Here is an 8,649-nt window from a genome sequence, read left to right on the forward strand (position 1 = left end):
ACGGAGGGTTCCCATAGTACATTAAGACATTTTCAGTCGTAACTAGAAATTGCTTGAAACACATGAACACTTTGGACTTGGACTCACGCGGATACACCCATGCATGCATGGAGTAATCATCAATTTAGTTCATGAAGATTCCTTGGATTAGGCCATCCTTTTATTACCTCTAGTTTGATGGATCCATTTGGATGCCATCTTGAGAGATAATATGACCTAAATACTGAATCTCTTGTAAGAAAAACTCACTTTTCTTTTGATTAATATAAAGTCTATTTTCTCTTAAGACTTGAAACACACATACACACTTTTTTTTTGTAATGTCACACATACAGACACGCGCGCGTGTGCGCACGCACACACACACACACACACACACACTCTTACATGCATAAATATTGAAACAATAATAGATTAAGAAGTGCACCTACCTCATTCATTTGACTGACTTATGCAATAGGGATTATCGTTAATGATTTTTTTTTGTAGGTTGCTTCGTGAAGTAGATAAATCTTCTCACGTATCGTTGTAAACTTGTTTGCTTTTTGTTTGCAAATGGATACTCGAATAGATTTGTTTGCAAATGGATGTAAGCGTAGGTTTGTTTGAAAATGGTTTGTGAGAGGATAGAAAAAGAAATAGATAAAAGTAAATAGAGAGAGAGAGAGAGAGAGAGAGAGAGAGAGAGAGAGAGAGAATAGAGAAAGAGAGAGGGAAAGAGAATAGAGATAGAGATAGAGAGGAAAAGAGAGGGAGAGGGAGAAATTTTTTTGCAAATGGAAAGAGAGAGGGAGAGAGAAAGAGAGAGACAAAGAGAGAGAGAGAGAGAGAGAGAGAGAGAGAGAGAGAGAGAGAGAGAGAGAGAGAGAGAGAGAGAGAGAGAGAAGGGGACATAGAGGGAGAGGGAGAGAGAGGGCCCGATAAAATGAGAGAGAGAGAGAGAGAGAGAGAGAGAGAGAGAAGGGGAGATAGAGGTAGAGAGAGACAGAGAGAGCGAGAGGGAGAGAAAGAGAGATATAGGGGCGGGAGAGAGAGAGAGAGAGAGAGAGAGAGAGATAAATCTCATATTGCTCTCTATAATGTAGATGTCAGACAAGAGATCACCTGGTGGAGAGCAGCCATCTGGTTCTTTTTTTTGTTGGTTCACACCCTAGTGGACTCCCACCCAGGGTGGACATCGCCTCCAGTGGGCCCATGTCTTGAGGTGGTGAGACCAAGCAAAGGAATTAAGATTATTTGTGGCTAATCTTTTGTGACCATGAGTGTTATAGGTTTCTCTTTGTTATTTGCAGGCATGGCCATCCTACACCTACTCTACTCACATTCCTCCGTCGGTGGTAGATCCAGACCTATAGTGGGCGATCTCTTGACGGGACCAATACCTCCGTTGGATGGATGCATTGTTTGGCCGATACACTCTGCAGAAGCTTGCGAGCTAGGCTCTTTCTCAGCAGTCTACGCCATGGGGGAGTCAGGGAGGGACTCCTTACATCCAGAGCCTTGTAGCAATGGCACCTCAGTCTACGACCCCTTCTTATTTTCCTACTCCCCTTCCATCGCACAATCCCAATCCCATGGCATCACAGGGTCCAACACCACTCCATTCCACTCCTGCTTTGCCAGAGCACCATCAACGCACTTCTTCTAGGGACGCGTGTCGACGCTCGTCTCAGGGCAGCGAGCGTCGAGAGAGATGGAGCGGCAGGGAATCTTGTGGCTTTGCTTGTTTTGGTAGTTAGGGGGGAGGGGGGATGGAGTCCCCTATTTTAGAGCGTGTTGCCCCAGACACAGAGGACGAGGATACTGATGCACTTGTTCTAGACACGCATGGATGCTACTATAGGGTAAAGTATGGCGGTGAGGTGGACTTTCGTACAACACAGGGCAAGGCGTTTTGATGCCATCTTCAAATTCTTATACATTTGATGTATAAGAATTGTTTTGTAAAAATTAGAGACCAATTGTCCGATCATGCAGGTTACATTGAGGACCCATTGCATGCTAGATTTTCAAATGCCCTTGATCAATGTTTTTCACAACAGTGGTTGGAGGGCTACATTAAAACATTTTTGAAAAACAAACAATCCAATCAGTGTACATCGTGAATCGGCAAACCAAGTTAGAGATCCAGACAGAAGCTATTGCGGTGGCAACATGGCTGATGCGGAGTGGGAGTGGGCAATGCAAGAAAAGAGCGATCAGGCTGCAACGCGCTCATCCTATAGACAACAACGCAAAGCTCGGGCCATACAAACTCCCACGCACTATGGCTCGTGAGGCAAAGTAGCATGGAAGGACAAATATGTAAGATTGGTTAAATTACAACCTAAATCGGTGATTATAAAGATTTTAGTTGATGATTTGTTGTTGTTATTGTAACTTAGGAAAATATCACTCTTAGTCGACCAACTAGAGAGATGGTCAAGTTTCAAGAGCAACATACATGATTTGAAACTTGGCGATGGTTGTTGGAGAACAACCACATCTCTTGCGAGCAATTCGACGCAGTAGTTGGATCACTACAAGCAGTTAGTTTAAACAAATAATATTGTATCAATTGTTTTGAGCTAATGATATTTGTTTACTTTGGTTTGGGTTTATGTAGAGTTAGGGCGATCAAATGTACGTGCCTATGGACGACAATGAGGAGGAGGAGAATTAGATAGAAAATTATTTGTTTAAACTCTCATAAAATCCCAACGTGGCACAATGTATATACAATTATTTTCATTTTATTTGAAAGCGGTTCCTCCTCATCACATAAACTAGAAACAGCCAAATCAAAACAATTTGATGCATAAGATGCATGGTGAGAACCTAAATGAGTACAACTAGACATATGTGCATCCAATTCATTGTTACGCAAAGTATGCACTACCCATTTTGGGATAGCCTCCTCATTCTCAACCCTTTCCACATCAAGTACATCTTGCACATCTGCATCACTAATAGGCTAATTCGTAAACATTTTCAAAAACCCCCATAGGCTATACATTTGTCTCAATTTAACTTACAAATCAAGTTTTCACCATTAAAAAGAGGCAACAAAGTGTCATAAATGTCTTGTGAGCTTACATTATTGTCTCCGGTACATGATAACAAAGTCTTTATAGAATCTTCCACAAACACAACATGTCATGAAACTAAGAGATGTTTTGTTTGCAGACGGTATAACCTATAACCTTTGCTTTCAGTACTATAACCAACAAAGATGCATTTAACAGCCTTATCATCCAATTTTTTGCACTGTGTTTGTGGCACCAAAGCATAAGCTAAACAAACAAAAAAACACATGTGATCAAGAGATGGCTTCTTATCATGCCAAGCTTCATAAGGAGTCATAGACTGCAAAGCTCACCTTTTATGTACGTAAGTAGAATACATGATGGCCTCAAGCCAAAACAAATGTGGAAAAGCTTGGCTCTTGACCATACACCATGTCATCTCTATAAGTGACCTGTTTTTCCTTTTAGAGACACTATTTTGTTGAGGTGTATACGGCATTATACATTGGTGTTTTATCCCATGATTATCCAAAAACACATTAAACTCATGAGACATGTACTCCCCCCTTGATGTGAACGGAGGGTAACCATAGTACATTTCGAGACACTTTCAGCCATAGTGAATAACTTTTGGAAGCACATGAAAGACTTAGCTCTAAACAGATACACCCATGCATGCCTAGAGTATTCATCAACAAAATTCACGAAGTATAGGTAATTGCCTAAGGACGAAGTTTGCATAGGCCCACAAACATCACTATGCACAAGTTGCAATCTGCATGTAGCCCTTACTGAATCATCATTTGTAAATTTCATACGCTTCATCTTACCCAAAATACAGCCTTCAAAAACATGCTTGGAAGGTGCTTTAAGAGGCAGCAAAGAAGCAACCATATTAGATTTCTACAAACACAACAAACTAGAAAAACTTAGATGCCCAAAACATGCATGCCAAATCTTTGCATTTGAAATAGCTTTTGAATCCACGATTGCATTTGCAAAATTCTACCCACACTTATCATACAAAATGAGCTTATATAGCCCATGACACAAAATGCCAGGTAGTTCATGTGCTCGATCTGCAAGTCCTACCTTTTCTAATTGTGTGAGAAGTAGACGTTGCCATGGGTTCATTCGTGAAGAAGATGCAAAGAGAGCTTAGAGCTAGAGTTTTGTGAATGTAAGAAATGAAGTTTAAAAACTAAAAAGTCACTTATATACCCAAAGTCACTTTTTAAAAAGCACTTAAAATTAAGGTCAAAATAACTTAAAACTATAATTTTAAACAAAATCACGTGACAAAGCATTGAAAGACACCAACATTGAAAACATTTGTGCTCCACATCAAAGAAATTGCACGTTTCAATCAAAAACTTGAACAAGTTGAGAATAAACAAGTATGCATGGTAGAAACAAGATTCAAAACACTATATGTATTAATGTGGGCAAGATCCCTGCCAGTTACAAGATTTTATAAAAATACATCGTGGAAACAAAACGTTCTCACATAGAAAGCTCTTCTCTTTTCTGGAGAGAACAATCTTTTCATTGATTACAAAGAGATACTGCTTGGGCAAGGTATATTTGAGATTAAGATACTCGCGAAGGTGATTGAGATGTCAGTCATTGTTCACTATAATGTGGTGCACTACATCATCGTGGAGGCGTATTTGCAGGTCAACTAATTCTCCAGCAGCAACCTCAAAGTCTAATGCCTCCCATTCTCCCATCGTCAGTTTCTATCTTATAGGGAAAGACCATCGACAAGCCCTCAAGAATGCAATAAGCTTGAGGAGGGAACGGAGGTTCAAACTTCTACTGCAGAGATTTTGAGAGGGAAAACTGAAAGGAAGGAAAGAGAAGCAAGGTGAAGTGTAGAGAAGTGAGAGAAGGTACAGTAGAGAGAGAGGGAGGGAATGATCAACACGTTTTTGGAGGGACCCCCTTTTAGGAGAGAAAGGGGGAGAAAGTGGCAACCACTAGAGAGAGAAAGGATTGGTTTTTACTCAACTATTTAGAGAAAAGTTTAGTTTTTTGCATTTATAAGAGATTTTATCTTTATATTTTATAAAATAGTACAAGTTTGACCTCTTGATTTTTAGGCTCTGCCATACCAACCATTTCAGTCCACATAGCATCCACCCATTTGCCCCTTCCATAATCTCCTTTTTCATCCCGTGGCAAATAAAGAGGCCCCCTTAGAACCCATTCCCTTCCTAATGGTAACCCAAATCATCCAGTTGTGCAACTGATATCAAACTCTTTGTCAATTTGGGTACATGTTTGACATTATGCAGCATAAACTTAGTGCCATTACACATAGAAAACTTGATGCTGCTGGCATTGCATATATCAAGCTCATAAGAATTGCCTAGCTTCACCGTGCCATGTGTGGCATTGTACGTAGAAAACTACTCCTTGTAAGGAGTCACATGAAAGCTAGCACTTGAGTCCACAATCCAATTCTACACATAACACTCATCATGAGCTAGCAATGCATCAGGATTCAAATCTGATGTGAAAATCAACACATCATTTGGTACTTCAAAAAAATTTTCAATGGGTGGAGACTCAACCACATTAAGCTCTTCAATTGTCATGTTGCTTTTAGGTTTGTCAGACTTTGCTTTCTCTTTGTCTTTATCATGCAGCATTGTGCAGCAATCTCTCTTCAAGTGTCCTTTTTATGGCAATAGTAACACTCTACATTTTGCATGTCTTTGCAGTGACTCTTGCTACGACCTTGCCTGCAATCCTGTGGCACAACGCATATTCGTTTTTCCCTTTTCACCAGAATTTCTAGACGAATTGCTACCAGCAAAAGCATTAGGAACAGGTGATTTACCACTCATAGAAGAACCATGAGAAGTGGCTACATTGTTGCTACCTCCTTTTCTTTGAGCAAAAATAAACGCATGTTCAACTACACGCTTTCTAGTCTTGTTTTTCTAAAAAGTGACTCTTGCAACAGCAATGTGCATAATGCATCAAACTTGACAACTTCTGTATTTCCTTGGGTCATAAGTCTCCAAGTACTAGCAAAAGTCTGGTAAGAATTTGGCAAAGCATCAAGAATAGTCTGCACAAGGGAACTGTAAAAAATGATTGAATAAGTTGTTCATTGATGTCCTTGACACGAGGAAGGAAAGTTTCTATATCATCTTCCTCAGGCATAATCTCTGACTCCAGCTCTTTACGCAACAATACAATTTTTGCCTCATTGCGACTTGCATAAAGACCCACCAGAATATCCCAAGCTTGTTTTGTTGACAAATGTGAGGAGTAATAGTGCTCTTCATAGACAACACAATCAATGCATGACCTTGTGTATCTTCTACATCCCAACGAACTTGCTCAGTTGTAGGCAAAACATCTCTGGCAGCAACAATCTTGCCACCAAAACCTGCAACATCCTCAACATCACCTACATCCTCAAAACTAGGACATACATCAATGCCCTGCAAAATGTTCCAAACACCCTTTTACACTAGAACATGTTTCATCGTATAAGCCCACATAGGGTAGTTGTCCCCATCCAATCTGTCCTCAGCAACAAACATCTTGAACACATTTGCGTTGTTGTCAGCCAAGGTAAATGTTGCACCTGATGTGAAATTGTCCAAAAAGAGGAAAAACACGGCGAGAACAACATGTGCTATATAGCACAAACTGTAGAAGACTGTGAGGGAGCTGTTATGCAAAAAATGGCGTTGACAAAAATTTGTGCAAAATGACTAAATAGCCTACACAGTATTGCATGTACTGGAAACAGAGGCCGAAATGAGCCCGAATCAAAATTTGAGCTAATCAAGCTCTACGAGCTTGCCCATAATATTTTTCAACCTGCAGACGCTCGCCAAAGCTCACAAAAATCAAAGAAAGTGAGAAGGTGTGTGATGGAGCTGCTGGCGAATAAGCCTGGGAGGACGCAACCTGCTCTGATACCAATTGTTGGAATTAGGGTTGCAAGAAAACACAATAGAGAAGACAAAGGAATCTCAAGGCATGCAACAGAGAGTTTATTACTTAGTGTGCAATGGAAAGATAAGACCTAGAGTGATGGGCGTATATACAATGCACGGGGGAAAAAACCTCTTAGTGAGGGAAAAATGCCGCGGCACTCCTAAGTGTGTTCACAAACATCACTACCACGTGTATTTTGTAGCAATTTCAATCTACCACTTTCAAATTTTTCCATTTCAAATCTTCTAATGTACCTTCCACTTTTATGTAGGATTGGCTCCAAGATTGGATGGTCTTGGAGTCTTTGAACATAGAGACTTTAGTCCCTACCAAGGTAGCAAGTATACCTATAATACACATTTTGGTTTGAGACACTAGCCCTCTCTCAAAGGTAGTCCTGCCTAGGGTGAGGGGTGGCTAGTTTCACTAGATAATGGAGTATTCGAGACCCACAAAAAAGTGTTTTCTTATGCAGACAGATGGGCTATCTTATGAATGCAAGTCCTCATAAGAGAACCCCACCTGCACCACAGATTCAGCCCTCCCAAGGCTAGTCTGACAAAGTAGACAAAGACCCAAGGTACATAAGCTAGAAATTCTTCTAATGATGGGTGTCTAAAGGTTTGATGGCTGCTACCAAGTACATGGGCATCATTGTTATGGATGGGTTTGTTATACAAGCTCTGATGTTCAACGAACCTCTGACAAGACAACATCATTGGGTTCCTACAAGGAATCAGTTTGACTCTCTATAGCAAGATACACCTCAAGATTCTCCTCGCACATCAATCTCCTTCGCCTCCCTCACCCTCCCCTCCCATCTCCCCCACTAGCCCCTCAGCCTCCTCTCCTAGCCCATCTCATACCCCACCTCCCGCTCAAGGGACAAGACACTCTTCAACAACTTGGAGATCTCTTGATAGTGTTGTTTCCATGATTCTTATGGCTCAAGAGGAACCCTACATAAGGACACCAATTTTAGTGCAGGCTTCTCATTTTGCATTTGTCCCTCATGGGCTTACGAGCTTCAACATTGAAAGATACCCCTCCCTAGCGTTCTATGCATAAATTACACAATTTAAACTTTTATACAATTTCAATGTACATCAGAATTGTGGAAATGTTTTCAGAGGGGAGGAGTTCTCAACACCTGACCTAGCATGCAGTTTAAGACATGAGCCAAACTGCATCTAGAGTTACCTAGCGACTAACGCTACCCCTGAATGTGTGGTATGAATGAAAGCATACTCAAGAAAAATGACCAAGGAAGGGGTGAATATATGTGTACACATCATTGCACAGAGAGAGAGAGAGAGAGAGAGAGAGAAGAGTGGAGGGTTAAATAGAGTACATAGAGACATAGGAGAAGGAAAAAAGAGGATCTTTAAATTCCCCATCTAAATGAAATAGGAAACCATGAAATAAAAAAATTTGGGTATATTATAATGTCAAAATATAAATGACTAACAGAGCACTGAACCCTGTTTAGGGATCGACCGGTCCACCCATCCACTTCCGCTCTACTACAGATAGAGAGAATTTGACTTCGTAGGGAGTGAGACAAAACACCTCCAAATTACTTGAGCCACACATAAGCTAAGGCTTCTTTGCCTCCTTCCATGAACCCTAGATCTACAAAGAATGTGCATACCAGTAGGTTGTAGGAAATCAACACCAACCA

This window comes from Adiantum capillus-veneris, chromosome 23 (genome assembly GCF_014529385.1).
Source record: "Adiantum capillus-veneris isolate H3 chromosome 23, ASM1452938v2, whole genome shotgun sequence".
In the NCBI taxonomy this organism is placed as follows: Eukaryota; Viridiplantae; Streptophyta; class Polypodiopsida; order Polypodiales; family Pteridaceae; genus Adiantum; species Adiantum capillus-veneris.